Below are 18622 nucleotides of genomic sequence, written 5' to 3'. Positions count from 1 at the left end.
AAAAAGGTATATGCAGCTCTATGACTATTGCAGCAGTATTTACAATAGCCAAGATATGGAAGAAACCCAAGTGCCCATAGATAGATGAATAGAGAAAATGTGGTATACACTGGATATGTACCATACACATACACACACACACACACACACACACACACACACACACACACAGAGGAATATTAATCATCCGTAAAAAAGAATGAGATCTTGCCATTTGTAACAACATAGATGGACCTAGAGGGTATTCTGCTAAGTGAAATAAGTCAGACAGAGAAAGACAAATATTATATCATTTCATTTACACGTGGAATCTAAAAAACAAATGAATAGACAAACAAAAAGCAGAAATAGACCCATAAATACAGAGAACTAACTGATGGTTGTCAGAGAGAAGGGGTGAAGAGATGGGGAAAATGGGTGAAGGGGAGTGAGAGATAAAAGCTTCCAATTATGGAATGAGTAAGTCACGGCCATGAAAGGTACAACATAGGGAATATAGTCAATGGTATTGTAACAGGGGTCCTTGTATGGAGACAGATGGTAGCTACATCTGTGGTGAACATAGCATAAGGCATAATCTTGTCCAATTACCATGTTGTACACCTGAAACTAATGTAACATTGTGTGTCAACTATATGTCAGTAATATATATGGCTGCCAAACAAGACCCACAATAATTGTTATTAAAAACAACAACAACAACTTCTTCCCTCCCTGCTCAGGTTAAGGAATGGGTTGTAAGCCTGCAGTGTGGGGAGGGCTCCAGTTACCTCCTTTATTTCACTGTTTCTCCTCCTTGTCGACAGCCTGGATCCTGATCTTCTAGATTTCACAGAGGTGTTAGAGAGCCGTAAACTCCAAGAAAGTTCTTATTTGACAGGCACCAGTGTCATCTGGCATTGTTTTCCTCTGGGCTTGGCAGGGATTTAAGGCTGATTCTTTCTCATGGAGCATCTTTGTAATTTCTATGGAACTGTCACTGGGCACAGGGTCTCCCATTATTGCATTCATAACACAAGTGAGGTCTCCTTTGCCTGGACATTCAGGACTTCAGCCTGATTTTCTGAGGCCCATTACATTTTCTCAAGAGCTTATCACCCCTGAAAGGGGGGCTGCAGTTATGTCTCTCTCTTCTATGTGGCCCTCAGGAGTTGCCAGAAAGCATTCATGAATTCTTCTTTCCACAGACCTCTGGCAATGCAAGTTTTTCCTAAGGCAGTGAGTCTTGTAGCTCTTGGGGCAACAAACTGTGCCCCAAACCCCAGCACACAAGGCAACCTCTTTAAGGGGCTTCCTTGAATCCCCTCTCATTTGGCTTGAGGGGAGACAGAAGGGACATTTCACAGCACTCCAAAATCAAATGAGCTTTACTTAAAAAGACAGAACTTAAGCAAACCAGCAAGGAAAGGTAACACATAAAACAGTGGGTGGCAGTGAGTTAGGCATTATTAAGAAAAATGAGACAAATAACCTAATTAGTTTGAACAAAGTAGAACAGAAGGTAGATTTTTTTAACATGGATGAAAGAGGATCTTTAAAATAATAAAAAATAAAACTTGTAAAATGTGTCAAAATACATAAAGAAAATTTCTTGGCATTTAATGATAATAAGGCATAGGCACAACTAAATACACATTTCTTAGCCCTTAATTATATAAAATATATATAATGAAGACTAATAAATTCAGAATTGTATATATTTCAGATTTTGTAAGGCTTTAAACAGTTAACTAGTATACATGACCCTTAAAACATATCTATATATAGCAAAGATATATTTTGCCAAAAAAACCTACATAAATTCCAAGTGTCCAAAAATTGCTATCTATATTTACTTTGCAAAAGACTGAAACTAGATATTTATAGAAGAAATATTAAAGAAGGATCCCAATCATTTAACAATTCAAAAAGTCTTCTAAAGGGGCAGCTGGGTGGCTCAATCAATTAAGCATCCGACTTCGGCTCAGGTCATGATCTCACAGTTCATGGGTTCAAGTCTCACGTCGGGCTCTGTGCTAACAGCTCAGAGCCTGGAGCCTGCTTCAGATTCTCTGTTTCCCTTTTCTCTCTGCCCTCCCCCACTTGCACTCTGTCTCTCTCTCTCTCTCTCTCTCTCTCAAAAATAAACATTAAAAAAATTATACAAGAAGTCTTTTAAATATTAGACAAAAACTATAAATCTATAATTATAAACTATTCAGGAATTAATGATGATGACTAAATTATAGCCAAAATTTACAGGAACTAGCCAAGGCAATGCTCAAAGGTAATTTAAAATTTTTAAATCATAATTTAAAACAGCAAAAAATGAATTGTTTTTTATTACATAAGCTTAAATTCAAATATTTGGAAAAATTCATAGAAATCTAGAGGAATCAGGAAGAAAACATTCATGATTTTGAGTCTTTAGAATACAATGCTGAATAAGACAAAACACCTACCTTTCTGTTTATGAAAGGATATTGCCTGGTTAATTTGCGCTCAGTATTTTTCTCCACATAAAATAGTGAACAAGTCACAGGTCTTGTCTTCAAGAACTTTAAAGTCAGTAGGGAATAAAGTAAATAGGTAATCAAAATCTAGGGGATCAGTTGTTCTCTGATAGTACAAGGGGCCAGGGAGCAGGTGGCTTGACTATGTATAATCTGCAAGGTGGTAGTGAAGGTCTTCCAAGGGACAGGGTACATAACCTGAGTCCTGAGGGTAAATGGCATTAGGGAGGTATGTGTTGTTAGCACAGGAAGAAGCATGTGAAAGGAGAGAGAACAGATTTGGAGAACTGAGAACATTTCAATATTGCCAGAGATTAAATGATGAAATGTGGCCTTGGAGAGGTGAGCCTGGACCATATCATGGAAAGTCTCACAGGAACTGTTAAGGAATGTCAGCATCATCCCAGGGAGGTATTAAAGGATTGTAAGAAAGAGCATGACATGAGAAGATGTGCATTTTAGAGCTGTGACCAGAGGGGGTGTGACATGTTAACCCCTCCTGTCCAGGGTGTGACGCTTGCCACACTAGGAGCAGAAGGGGCTCATGAATCCTAGACACATGTATGTAGAGTCATATGCACACATGGCAGGTGAAACCAAGTAAGGAAACGAATACTCCAAACCCCAAAATGACATACAGGGAGCCGGAACTGAATGTCAACAAATACCACTTAAAACATAGAAGTTCCAAAACCGAGGGATAAAAATAAAGCAGCCAGACTAAAGGGCTTGAAGGAAGAACACAAAATACAAGAATGGAAGTGCAATACTATAAAATGAACAGAGACATTATAAACTATTGGAAGTGAGGACAATTGGCAAAGCATCCACTGGTAAACCTAGGGAAAACAATTTCATCCTCTTGGGTTTCCTTTGAGGTCAACTGGAGAGCTGCTTTTTAGAAACTGGCCGTTCAGTCCTATTATATAACTTTAACTCCCTAATCAGTTAAAAACATGGACTATATTCCTACTCTCAAGATGCCTAATGGGCTGAATGCTAATACTTATAATTCAGATAGGTCTATGAAATGGATGTGATTCCCAGGAATTGGTAGTGGTGGGTACTCTAGGTAAGGACTTTAAATAAAACAAAATGAATGCTATATGGGAAATTTGAGAGCAATCTTTCAACTGGGTCATTAATTTTAATAATAGTAGGAGATTTTTTTTTATTTTAGAGACAGAGGGAGTGTGCAAGTGGGGGACAGGGGCATAGGGAGAGAGAGAGACACTATTGTAAGCAGGCTCCATGTTCAGCACAGAGCCCAGAAAAGGGCTTGGTCCCACGACCTTGGGATCATGACCTGAGCCAAAATCAAGAGTCGGGCACTCAACAGCCTGAGCCACCCAGGTGCCCCAAAAGTAGAGGCTTTTAATAAAATAATGTTAACTTCCTTCATGTTATTGTTAGCAATTAAACAGACATCACACTGAACTATAACCAAAGCAGTGTTTGTTAGAAGTGAGAGGCTAAAATCCAAAATGTGAATAATGAGAACATATAAAATTGCAGTAATAAGCTCTTAGGGGTGTCATTAGTGAAGCATCACTTTCTCTCTGTTGATGTGGCAAATCTTTTCCCAGGGCCACTAAGCCCTTCTGACTCCATCAATTTGATTATCAATTATTTCCTGATATCCATCAATGCCAGCAACTAGTATTATTTTTCTATTTTCACGGTAATTTTAAAGTAATTTTAAGGATGAAATGGAATGGAAATAAATCACGTGCCTTGCTGTAGCAATTGGCCAACTCAAAACATTGCCAGGTTTGAGTGAGCGTCATTATGGATACCACATTAAATACATCAAATGCCCATACTTATTATGTTGATACACTCATGGATGAAGTTAGGATTTGCAGAATTTCAGCGAATTAGAATTCTAGGGTTATATATGCCTATAATTATTCATTCACTTATTTATTCATTTATTCAATCAGTTCTACATAAAATATTTATTGAGCATCTACTATGTGCTAGGTCCTGTGCCAGGTGCAGGGAGTAGAGTGAACAAAACAGACAAAATTTTGCTCTCAGTGAACATCCTCATGTTGCTTTACATGAGAGTTCATTCCATGAAATAAGAAAAATTCATTATGCGTTGACATTGTGCCTCCTTTGAAGAGAGGGCGTGGGTACTTTGAAAGCTTCAGAGGTTAGTTTGTGATATATGTTTTCACTTCTTCCCAAATGGATTTAAAATATTTATTATCTCTCTCTGACAAAAAAAAAAAAGAACAAAAAGGAATAATGCTTATTTTTTGAAAGCAAAGAAAAAGGGTCTGTAATATAATTTAATTTATTGCTCATGAGAAAGAATTCTAAGAACAGCACAGGATATTTTAAAAAAAGTTTTAAGGAAATTATAATTTTAAATTTGGAATCTGTCAGCCAAACATTCGATTCACCAGTCATCTGCTTATCTGAGGATTCATTCATCTCCAGATGCCATCTTCATTATACCAATATGTAAGATGAAATATATGTCAAGGTCTGTTTTGCAACTTTCATAGCTCATGTATAATATCTTTGTTCTGGTGACCCATTTTTAAGAAGTGTTCACCTTTCTGCACGTTCGTAAGTGGTATCATATGAAAACATGATAGAATTGAGAACTTTTCACAACTTTTTTACGTATTCACCAAACAATATCACTTGTAAATTCAAACAGGCATGATGATAAATGCATTATGTTTTCTTCTTTCAATTCCACAGGTACTTCATTAAAATTCCCACAATTTTGATTTTGTTGCAGGCTAGGCCACACATTTATTGCAACTTGCTGCAGAGAAGTTTTGACACACTTACCTAAGTTGTTCCCAGTTATCTTTCCTACTTTGATGAAATGTAGGAGTTTCTTTTCGATCAGGATAGATTTTGACATTTTCATTGGGTCCCACCTACATTTTCCCTGCACAGTTTTCTCATAATGTGTTATTGAGTAAGCTGAGAAGAAACTGATCTCATTTACTATGTTTGATGATATTCTTACTTTTTTTCACTTAGCATTGAAGGTTTTCCCTTTTGTAGAAAACTACTTATAAATCATACATTGAAATATTTCTTTGTCTCTCATTCTAATCTAATATAATCTAATCAACCAGTTGGCTGGTTGATAACTCCAACGATTTTTAGACCATTTACTTATCACTTTTCTCAGTCACGTTTGGTTCCCTCACTATTCTGGGAAGCCAGGATTCCCATTTGCTCCAGTCTTCTTCTTCCCTTCCACTTGATGCTATGTCATGCATGAAATTATGTAGCAGGCTCACCTTCATTTTCTAGCTAAGACCTTGTACATTAAAAATCATGCAGCATGTGTCATATGTTGATCATATGACACATTTTTTTCCAATTCCAATGATTTTTAACTGCTGCTTTACTGTCCGAGAGCATTTTAACTCAGGATAGTTAACATTACTGGAATTGCCACATCACTTAATTGGTAACACTATAGGTTTACAAGCAAAAGCAAGCCTTGCGTTAGAGACAGCAAATCTACAAAACACTAAATAAAGAGAACAAAACCATCACGTTTTAAAAGTTGATGTCAGAAATGTCTCATTTAGTTCAAATAAACTGCTATGAGATAATCCTTTAAAACATGTGAATAAAGAGCCAACAACCTAAAAGTGGAAATAACATCTAGACAGGAGGTAGTTTATATTCTGTTGGATGATGGGATTAAATAACATGAAGACCCAAAATATTCTTTTATACAAAAGTCTGGTTCCCAAAACAATTATTAAATATTTCCACCATCTCTAAGGGAATGACTGGAATATTAACAAAGCACCCTATTAAAAAGAGCTTCAAAGAGCATCTTTATTGTTGCGTTTAATTTATTTTCTGAAACTCTGAGGAAATTACAAATCTATTATAGAAGTTTATGATCCTTCATAAGTCAAGAACAGAAATTATATTATTTTTCATAATTATCAATAATAACAAAATCACTGAAGACATTCAAATAAAAAGATATACTTTTAGTTTGGATGCAACTGAACAAAAACACAATTTAAAGAGGCTGTACTTTTTTTAAACAAGCCAACATAGAAGTTCAAGCTACATATTAAATTTCCATTTCTACTCAAAATCTTAGGAGATTTTAAAAGACTACAACACTAGCATGGCAAGTGACATATCATATCCAATAACAGTATAATTAGAAACTCATTTATTCTATAACTGCAAAATATTAAAATTTTGCTGACTTTATTTCAGTCTTCACCACTTTAATTAACTTTTCCCCCCACAGCTCTATTCACAGAAAGGCAGTATATAGGGTATTATGGTTAAGAGTGGTTAGTCACACTGTCCTGAGTTCAAATCCAGGTTCTATGCCATCTGAATAACCTTGAGCAACTTGTTCCTCTCCACTTGCCTCATTTTTTTTTTAATTTTTTTAACGTTTATTTATTTTTGAGACAGAGAGAGATAGAGCATGAACGGGGGAGGGTCAGAGAGAGAGGGGAACACAGAATCCGAAACAGGCTCCAGGCTCTGAGCTGTCAGCACAGAGCCTGACGCGGGGCTCAAACCCACGAACTGCGAGATCCTGACCTGAGCTGAAGTCGGACGCTCAGCCAACTGAGCCACCCAGGCGCCCCGTCAATTTTTAAAATGAGAAGAATAATATTTACTTCATAAGATAAGTAGCTTAAAGGGGTAGCTTATAGCGCTCAGAGTCTCAAATGAGAAGTGGGCACAAAAGTCCAATACTGGTCTCATTTGCTCTCATTTATTTACTCGTTTTGTCTTTGAGCAGCAGCCCACGATTAAAAAAAAAAAAAAAAGAACACACATTTCTGGCTGAATTTTAACTTCTTCCTTTTCTTCATCCACCAGTGTTCTTGACACACTGAAAGGAAACTTAAGGAATTTGAAAAATCTTATTTTCCATGTCAGAAGCTATTACATCATCCTTCTTGCAATAACATGTCTTAATCTTCTCCAGGTTTGATGAATTTTTGGGCCAACTAGAATAAATGTCATATACTTGAAAAGCTAAAAAAGAAAGCGTATTTGAACTTTCATTGTATCACCTCCTTCCCAACAGTAAAAAAAAAAAAAAAAAAAAAAAGGCGGGGGGCGGGGAGGGCTCCTGAGTGGCTCAGTCGGTTAAGCGTCTGACTTCTGCTCCGGTCATGATTTCAAGATTGGTGGGTTTGAGTCCCACATCAAGCTCTGTGCTGACAACTCAGAGCCTGGAGCCTGTTTCAGATTCTGTGTTTCCCTCTCTCTGTGCCCCTGCCCCACTTACTCTCTCTCTTTCAAAAACAAATAAATGTAAATTTTTTTAAACGAAAAGCTGAGAGATTGAGCTAAAGGGATAGGCAATACTTCTACATATCTGAAAGGAAGCCCATCAAACAATGTTAAAAAATGATGTTATCTGGACTAAAGCCCTTGCTAAGCTGAGGTTGGCAGACACAGTGAATCTGTCCATTTTAGATCTGTCAGTCCCAGCTGCACACTTTACTTAATAGTTTGGGTACATCTATTCCTCCCCCAGCCACAGTGGGGGGAAGTGTTCAGAAATCAATAGAGAGGCTATTTAACAATTAGTGAGATTTTCTGGGATGTGCCCAAGAGGATCTCCTGCACTTGTTTACAGTTTGCTCCCCAAATCCTGGAAGAATGTCTACAAATAAGTTACTTTCTAAAAAAATTTTTAAATTAATTCCACATTAGGTTCTGTATTACTATGAGCTTTACTACTATTTGTGGAGAATTAACATCCAGTTACAAAACAACAACCTCACTGATTTAACTTCACATGGGCTTATACGATGGACAGAAGACTCCTTTGTGCCAGTACTTCCTTATTCTGTTTGAGGATTATCAAAGATTCATGAATTCGCCTTAGAAAATGTCAATCTCTAACCGCACTTTTTAAACACCTTCTAAAAATCAATGACCTCATCTTCAATTAATTAAGCCAAGTGTACCATAGAAAAATGTTCATCTTGGTCATATCTCAGCAGTTACTGTACTTCAAGAAGCTGATTTTTGGTTTCCATGTGTCTTCTGTTATATGCAGAACATTAAGCTCTACTTTGTGGTTCTATATGTTAATTCTCATATTTAAAGGTAGAGGCATATACATTACATTTTAAAATATATTTTAAAATTTAAATTGCAAAGTCAAGCTCTTAAAAATTTTATATTACATCATGGTAAAATGTTTATTTTGTCAATGGAGCAGTTCCAACATGACACTAAGATCATTTAGCATTTTAGGAAACCAAATCCTGTAAGAAATGCTAATATTGTCTTCAAGCTTCCTGGAATGCAAAGGGATTTAGCCTCTCTTTTTCAGATGCAGGTGATAGCTTGTTAGGTGTTATTCTTAGAGAAATGATTCTTCTTGGCTTATTTTTTTAATCCCAGCTTTGGAGAGACAAAGGTGCATACTTACCCTCATATACACTGAGTCATACCTTCAACAAGTCACAAAGCCTAGGTAAGACCTATATATGTTCCGGTATGTTATCTATCACCAAGAAAACCAGGTATCACCTCCTTCCTCAACCCTCAGTATACTACTTTTGTGGGCATAAAAGCAAAGTGATGACAAAGGTGGCCAATGCTGAACACTTTAGGTGGTTAAGTGGCCTCAAAGAGGTGAAAATAGCATAACGGAATGCTGAGCTAGCAATGAAAGGAGCTGTAAACCTAAATCTTCTCAACAACATTTATTTCCTAGCTATGACTCAGTCTCAGTTTGTTTTTGTATCAGGTAAGAAAATAAAATCAACACAGGTGACACACTGGAACCAGTAAAGGGTATACTTAGACCATGTAGGAAGGCAATGATTCATACCATGTAGAGGAATGGGGTTAAAGAAGTCTTTCCCAGAAGAGTTGATGCTTCAAAAGGCATAGGACTGAGCTGGCTGATGAAGATGTGGGGAGAAAGTCATCTTAGAAGATACAGGGCTATTGTGAGGATTAATGAGATGACACCCAAAACACTTACCCCCAGTGCTTGGTGCTTAATGCTAATTCTCGCTCTCCTTAGTTTGACAAGACAGAGTTTGCCTTTGATCAATGTGCTGCCAATCCCATTCCTAGCACTCAAATGAGAGCCCCATAGAATTATGGGAATGTACAGTAAAGGCCAGCTTCACAGCCGTACAACCTGTATAGTTGCACACACCCCACCTTAGAAGAGGTCTGAGCTTGGTTTAATGCTCTACTTTCATTGCCTTAAATTCTCAGTAATTCTGAGCAAGATGCCCCACATTTTTATTTTGCACTTTTATTTTCCACAAATTGTGTAGCCATTCCTGGGTATGGTATCAGAATATCCAGATTTGTGTTGATCAGACTGATTCACATCCTGATTTTCTTACTTCCTAGTTTCATGAATTTCTTGAGGTTCTTTTTCTACAGCTTTAAAAATGGCAAGATTACCAAAATCTATTCATTTGCAATGATCAAATAAATTATGATTGTAAAACTAAGGTTTGTTTTCTAAGGTACTGTAGAAACAGAGAGGACAGCAATCGTTCAGCTACCAGGACCCTTATGTTTAAAGAAGTTACTATTTGGAATGGTTTTAAATATCTGGAAATTAGTATATGCCCACTGCCCTTTCTTCTCTTTGCTTCTCTTTATTTTTCTCCCTTCTCCTTCCTTCCTTTGCAATTGATCTCATACTATGTGTCAAATACTGCACTCAATGCTGAAAATGCAGGTGCAAGAAGACAGAGGTCCTTCCCTCAAGGAGTTTGTACTCACCTAGAGGAAAGAGAGGCATAAATTGACAGTGATAGTGAATTGTGATGGGTACATCATGGAGGAAACATGCAGTGTAATGAGAACAGTGACTCAGATGTGGGCACATGACGTGGACGGAGGTGGCTCAGAGAAGTCTTTCCCAAGAGAGCTGACGCTTTAACAGAGGGACAGGATTTAGAAGAAAGGAGAAGGCATTAGGAGGAAGATGTTTAAGGCAAAAGAGACAGTGTGTGTGCAGTCGTAAAAACTTGAAACGCATGACAATTATGAAGAATGCCAGTTGTTCTATAAATCTGTGCCAAAGATATACATAGAAAAGTGAAGGATGTTGAGCAAAATAGACAAAGCGCAAATCCAAAGATATTAAAGGGTAAACCAGAATATTTGGTTCACCCTGAACTTTCCTTGGGAATTATGGGAAGATAAAGAAAGGAGAGAAATGATATGGTAAGATACATATTTTAGAAAGATGTGTAGAACTGAATGAGAATGAAACCTGAAGGGAAGACATTTTCTTGAGTAGCTCATGTCTCGAGCAAAGGTAAGAAGTATATGTGGAAACACAGCTGACTCTACCGATGCTATCGAGGGGGCATTTAGAGCAAGCTTCAGGCCCTCAAGAAATATTTTATGGAGCAACTGTTATAGAGCAGGTACTCTGTTATGTTCTGAGAATGTAGAGACAACGAAGATAAGCTTTCCACTTCTCAAAAAAGCAACGTTGTCAGTACAGTGAGGGGGCTGTACTCATAATGTTGAGAACAGAAGGGCTTCTGACCTTCCCAGGGACATAGGCAGTCTTTCCAGAAAAAAAAAAAAAAATGACACTAAGACTCACAGGAATCTCCTGAACTGGGATGTATAGGATCCAAAGGATTAACCAGACACAGGATAAGGTTAATTTGGGGGAAAGAAGTGTTCTAGGAAAAAGAGATAACTTATGAGATGTGTGAATTTATATTGACTGTGCAGAGGTGGTAATGAACTGAACCAGGACAGTGACTGTGGGGATGGAAAAGAGAAAGAAAAGCCAGGTTTGTGAAATGTCTAGGAAGTATTGGCAGAAGTTGGTTATTAGTGAAGTGTGTGCAGTGGTGCAGGGGAACTACACACAACACTTCTGACATGAAATATGTGGGGGGAGGGTGTCCCACACCAACCAATTCTCCAGCTCTCTGAACCAGGTGTCATATAATTGAATTCTGACACTTACAACCCAGAGTTAGTGCAGGCACCACGGGATTCAATCCCAAGACTAACTCCCACTTCAGACACCAGTCACAAGACCAGGCCTCCAAACCTCTGACTGGCCAGCGATAAATCAGGGGTTCCCACAATCCCCTCCCTGTGTTAGATAACTTGCTATGACAGCTCACAGAACTCAGGAAAACAGTTTACTTACTATTACCAGATTATTAGAAAGGATACAACTTAGGAACAGCCAAACAGAAGAGATGCCCAGGCAAGCTTGGGGGAAAGAACACAGAGCTTCCGGCCTTTTCTGAACACTCCACCTTCTCAGCACCATGATGTCTTCACCAGACCAGAGCTCTCTGAACCCCACTGTTTAGGATGTTTATGGAAATTCCACTACCATAAACTGGACTGATTAAACCAGTTTATGGTTTAATGGTTTAATCATGACTGATTAATCATCACCATTAGCCATTGGTGATTAGCTCAATCTCCAGACCCTCTCCTCTCCTGGAGGTTGGGTGAGGAGGAATTGAATGTTCCAAGCCACCAATCACATGGTCACTTCCTCCGCCAACTTTCCCTCATCCTGAAACTATCTAGAAGCCCACCCAGGGTCACCTCACTAGCATACTTAGGTGTGGTTGAAAGGGGTTTGTTATGAATAACAAAGACACTCCGTAATTTTGACTCCGGGAATTCCTAGGGTTTTAGGAGCTCTGTACCAGGAACCAGAGGGAAAGACCACATATGCATTTCTCATTATACTGCAGTATCATGAGGGTGGGGTAAGGGAATATTACAGTTTCATCTTGCCTCTTTCACTCCACAAATTATTCACAATAATTATTAAAATAATCAAATTATTCACAAATAATTTCCCAAACTATTCAGGTTAGTTACTTTTCCTCCTCAAGTTGTACTGAAGAGGGTCTATGATGTATATCTATAAGAACTGCAAATGTATACATCTACCAGTCACATTACTTTTTAATTCCAAGACAGATATACTGGAATCCCAGGATAACCTTGGTTGTCACAGGTTATGTCTAACCTGTAGACATAATCGTGGTCAAATATGTCCCCTTGTCAAACAATAAGTTACTGTTACCTTGATATATCATATATAAGACATAACTATATCTCCTCTCCCAGATCAATTTCAGATTTCCACCATGAAGTCACAGAATCTCAGGGTTGGAGAGCATCTTAATGGTTGCAGAACTGAAATACTGGGGGCATTCTGGGGTTTAAGTTTCATCTACTTATTTTGTAAAATCAACAGACTACAGAACAAGGACCACCTGCTTTGATAAGTTTATCATTAACTCCTGGTTCTGAGAAATAAAATTTTGAGAAGCTGGGAACAATAATACATGACTACTATTTCAAGGCCCCCTGAACTTTTAAATTCACTTCCCTATTTCATCAAACAACTGTCAGATCAAGGTTGAATTTTTTCCATTCCTCATTTAAACGTCTCTCATGCTTTCTGATATAAGAATCATGCTCAGATGAAATTGGGTCACCGTTTGCTTTTATTTTGCCTAGGCTTTTGACAGGAAAGAATAATGTAGCCTGAAAGGAATATAAACCGGAATGAATGAGTGAAGTAGGAATACACGAGTCATGGGGAATAAGGCTGTTCTATCAGAAACAATGAGAATGCCTGCTATATAGTTACCATGCTAGAAACTTATACATGATCTCATTAAGTTTCATTTTTAATACTGAGAACATTCAGTGTGGGGATGATAAAATATTTTAAAGTTCTAACTCCAGCAGTACAGTCATTGTAGTTAAAATTATTCAATGAAACATAATTTATCAACTACGTATAGGAGAGACAAAAACCTTATTTTTTGCCTCTTGGAAAATGATTACTTAGAATGTTCCTTCTTTAAGAGCCCAGAGGAATCTTTCAATATAGAGAATTACATGAACTTGTTTAACCTAGAAAACACACACACACACACACACACACACACACACACACACACACACATTCCATTCATATACACATACACCACACCAAATTTATAGTTCGTAGAATTTGGAGCAAGGAAAAAAGCTTGACATTGAAACAACAGGAAAAGGACATGTCACTTTTGGTATTTCATAAGTTAATCATACATTTCTGACAAAAATTCATGATTATAAATGCAAGGTATCTTTCTAATATATTATATCAGGTATGCTGTAAGTTCTGAAATATGAGATCAAATAATGACTAATGGCTACATAAAAATCATGACTGAAGAAATGGGAAGACAGCCAAAGGAAAGACTCCCATGGAGTAAAAAAAAATAGTTAAATACCACCTGTTTAGCTTATTTTAATGTAATATTTTACTTGTTTTCCAAAATATTGCATCATTCAATGAATATGTGAAGTCCTACTATGTGCCGAATGGATTATTCTGTTTGTGGCAATCTAACGGTAACAAAGAGGTGCTGAAATCTAATCCGTCTCTAAGAGACTTTGTCTCATTCACTGCAAATCTTGTGCTCTTTTTCGTTGTTGTTGTTGAAATTGATAAATGTTCACCACATTCAGTAATGTTTTCCAGACTTCCAGACAAATTAATTCAGAGCATATGCATTCACTTCCCCTTGACAACGCAATTTTTACAGTTTCTGTTTCCAGAGAATACAGAGTAAGCTTATTTTTCAGAAGAATTAATGAAATAAGTAAACAATTGCTTCATTGAGTAGTCTAGCCTCAAAGCCACGGATAATGTAGAGAACAACTCTAGTGACGTACTTCGTTTTCCACAGGGGCCTGTTCCAATTAAAATGAATCTAGTCTCCCGTAAAGCTCTATTTTTCTAGCCACAATGTACTTAATGAGAACTCCACTACCTGCTCTCTCCTAATCAACTATGCTTTCAGGACAAATTCCTACATTTTGCTATTTTAAATGTTGACTTTGTAATGATTTTTGTATAAATACTTTAAACGATAGTCTTATTTCTTTTCAATTATTCTACTATGATCTACTAGAAGAGGGGGCAATAATTTTAAGAATGTAATTTTCTAGGGTTGTGTGTGTGTGTGTGTGTGTGTGTGTGTGTGTGTGTGTGTGGTTGTTGTTCCCTGCAGGTATCTGGGTTTTTGTTGGTGGTGGTGGTGGTGGTGGTCTGCCCAAATTTCACTTCAGGGCAAGGGGTGATATTTACAGTTTTACACTGCACTACAATTGAAATAAATTTTCAAATCACACTTCATTTGTTTACTATTCTCTTTGAGATTACATACGTTTATTTAGACATGTTATATTACACCAATCTAATAATATTAACATAGATAGTAGTGATTTTATAATGTGCCAAACAGCTAATTCATTAGGGTTTCATAAGATTGACACGGTAGAATTGGATTTCTCTAAATATTAGTCTGCAGAGATAGCTTGTGCAATTAGATTGTGGACATATACTAACTAGTGTTTAAGGCTCACTAAAAGAATCTTATTAGCCTTAATTCTTCTTCAGTTATTCAGTGTTTTATTAGGTAAGTTGATTACAAGATCTATTCCTTTTTTCCAACCTCTGCTTTTTTTATTGTAATAAAATAGAAATAATGCAAATTGTACCTGTTTAGCCATTTGTAGGTGCACAGTTCAGTGGCATTAAGTATATTCCCATTGTACAACCATCACTGCTATGCATCTCTAAAACTTTTCATCTTTCTGAACTGAAACTCTGTACCCATGAAACACCTATTGCCCATTCCCTCCTCCTCCTAACGCCTGGCAACCACCACTTTACTCCCTTTCTCTATGAATTTGGGTACCACATACATACACCATTTGTTACGAGATCTATTCCTGAAGCTCAATTGATATCTGTCTCAATTTGACTTGATTTCTTCAACAATTTGCCCAAGGTCCCACAGCAAACAACAATTTAGAAGTAGGCTCATATAACTAAAGAGCTTGTACTTTTCACACTAGGCAGAATTATATCAATGCCTTGTTCCTAACCTCCACCCACAACCTGCTTCTTTTCCTGTGTTTCATTCATGAGTGAATAGCAACTGAATCTACCAAGGCCCCCAGGTCAGAAATCCAGAAGCCATCTAAGACTGCTTTCTCTTCCTCAGACACCTTTTATAATTAGTCCTTAAGATCAGTAGGGTTTACTTTTTTTAACATTCCTGGTACCTGAACTTTCATTTCCATTTCTATTTCTCCTGTCTTAGATAAATTCCTTATCTTTTTCCAGTTAAAGTTTTCTTCCTTCTCTCCCCTACCCTCCACTATCAAATCTCCATGTCACAGACACATTTTCTATAAGGAAAAACTAACTCTGCACACACCACCACCATTACTACCATCATAAAATTTTTGAGTGACATCTAACCAAATCAAGTTCAAATCCATTAGTATGTCCTATGTTGTTCTCTGTGATCCAATCCCTGCCTATCTCCCTCTAGCCCTTCCTGACATACCACACCCTATACTTTACTCTGCAGTCATGTTAAACCACTCATTCTTCCCTCAATACATTAAAGGTTTTTATGTTTCTGCAACTGTGTTCAACTTCTCCAATTATCTGAATGTGCTTTGCTCCCTTCAATCTCTTCAGGTCAAATACTGCTTCCTTTGTGAAGCCTTTTCTGAGTCTCTCCTATGGGGACATTATTGACCTCCTACCATGAATCTCACCCCGAATTATTGGCTTAAATAAAGATAATCTCATTCCCCTGTTTTATGTGGCCTCAGGATGGGGTATGACACTAATGCCAAATTTAGTTCCCCTGTTTACAAGATTGACATCTTTTACAAAGTTTTGATTTCTTTAATGGCAAGAAATCTATCACATTCAGCTTTGTAAGTGGTCATTTGCAATTCTTAGGCACAATCATATGTTCAATTGTTTATATGGGAGGCTCTGTCATTTACTAAGCAGAATTATATTTATATTTGTCATATAATAGACTACCATGTAGAAGACTCAATCATACTTGCAATTGTTATATAGTAGGCCCTTGAATGAGCACATAGTAAATTGATATCTGAAAAGCAGTATTTATATATTAATTCATGCAAAGATATGAGTTAATTTTTTAACATTCTTCAGCATAATTAATTTTCGCTACACTAATACCATAGTTGGTGTTTTAATATTGCACTTTATCCAACATTTTCATATTCTTGAGTGCTTGTGATAAACTTATCATCTTTCAGATAGCCCTGTCCTTAAAAAGATCTCTATCATATGTCATTATACTGTTTACTGCTTTCATGAAATTATATACCTAAGTCAAATTTTTTAAATCAATTTTTAACCAAAGTTTTAAATCAAATTTAAATAATATTTGCTTTAGTGTATTTTTTACGGCTTTATTGAGGTATAATTGATATATTTTTAAAACTGCATACATATTTATATATTTAATATAGGCAATTTTATGAGTGTAGACATAACCATATACCCATCACTACAATCAAGGTAATAAACATGTCTATCACCTTGTGTCCCTGTTTTTGTTTTGCTTTATTGTTTTGTTTTGTTTTGTTTTTGTGTAGTAACAACATTCAACATGATATCTGAACATGAGGGTACTGTTAACAAATTTTTAAGTGCAAAATACTGTATCATTAACTTTGGGCACTATATTGAACAGCTGACCTCTAGAACTTACTTATCTTGCATAACTATAACTTTATACTCTTTGAGTAAGAACTGCCCATTTTCCTCTCCCCCCCATATCCTGGCAACCACCGTTTAACATTTTGGTTCTATAAGTTTGACTATTTTAAACATCTCATGTTATGTAATCATGTATTGTTTGTCCTGCTCTGACTGACTTATTTCTCTTAGCATGTTAAATTATAACCCTGTATACTATTGGTTGAAATGCAAAATGTTGCAACCACTGCAGAAAACAGTCTGGAGAATCCTCAGTTAAAAATAGAGGGGTGCCTGGGTGGTTCAGTTGGTTAAGCATCCAACTTCAGCTCAAGTCATGATCTTGTGATTCACGAGTTCAAGCCCCACGTCAGGCTCTGTGCTAACAACTCAGAGCCTGGAGCCTGCCTCGGATTCTGTGTCTCCTTCTCTCTCTGCCCCTCTCCTATATGTGCTCTGTCTTTCTCTCTCTTAAAAATAAATAAACATTAATTTAAAAAAAAAACGTAAAAATTGAACTACCTTCTGATACAGCAATTCTACTTCTGAGCAAATATTCAAAAGAATTTAAATTGTGATCTCAAAGAGATATCTGCACTTCCATATTGATTGTAGCATTATTCACAATAGCAAAGATATGAAAACAACCCAAATGTCCACTGACAGATAAATGGATAAAGAAAATGTGATAACATATATACAATAATGTATTAGCTAGCCTTACAAAAGAAAGAAATCTTGCCATTTGTAACAACACTAATGGACTTAGAAGACATTACGCTTCAGTATATTCTTAAAAGAGCTGATTTGACACTGTGTTGCCCCATTTCATTTATGGGAATTCTAGGTACTGAAGAACTTATCTGGCACTGTGGTATTGTTCTAAATATTCATTCATTTAAACATTAGTTTTTGAACACCCACTATTTACTTGCCAGGCATCATGGGGGCAGATGAAATTTCTTGCATTATAGAAGATGAGAGAGAAATAGAACAGTTTGGCATTAATGAAACCATATAAATGTCAAAGGTCGACGTACCAAGATTCAAACCTTGGTCTTCACTTTCTAACCACTTTCTAACCAGATCTTGAGCAAGTTACATTATGTCTGTGAAATTCTCAATCCTTCCATCTGTTATCTGGGGTAAATTGTAGGGTTATTATAAGATCAGATGTCTGTGAAAAGTATTTTGCATTGCGCCTGACCCTTAACGAGGAATCATTAAGAGGTAACATTACAACTTAAATTAATACTTACAGGTAGACATGTGGCACAAGGAAGAGAATTGTTGAGGGAGGAAGATGAAAGCTTAAGGGAAGGAATGTCACAAAAGGTTTAGATGTGGAATGTTAGTGTAGTTTAGTAAGCAGACAATGGAGAAAGAACACTCAGGTAGAGAAAGCAATGTGAACAGAGACATAGATGCTCACATGAATGGGGACCAAATAAGAGTTTGGTGTGGCCACCATTTCTGTCAGCAGACTGGCTAAGTTCTAGCACCTTATCGTTGGCCATTTATATGTGCCAACTAATGAAAAGCAGATAGGATTCAT

At 36.9% G+C, this 18622-nt stretch overlaps 1 protein-coding gene across 1 annotated transcript in view; it reads right to left on the bottom strand.

Moving 5' to 3' along the window:
• The window catches only part of PDE3A (phosphodiesterase 3A), a 526332-nt gene extending 507710 nt beyond the window's left edge, over positions 1-18622 (bottom strand). The window contains exon 1 of the mRNA XM_053225916.1: positions 18500-18622. The gene's annotated coding sequence lies outside the window, so the exon portion shown is untranslated. The remainder of the gene's footprint in view (positions 1-18499) is intronic.

This window comes from Acinonyx jubatus, chromosome B4 (genome assembly GCF_027475565.1).
Source record: "Acinonyx jubatus isolate Ajub_Pintada_27869175 chromosome B4, VMU_Ajub_asm_v1.0, whole genome shotgun sequence".
Classification (NCBI taxonomy): domain Eukaryota; kingdom Metazoa; phylum Chordata; class Mammalia; order Carnivora; family Felidae; genus Acinonyx; species Acinonyx jubatus.
Note: the sequence above shows the minus strand (reverse complement) of the source record. Positions and strands in the feature narration are given on the sequence as shown.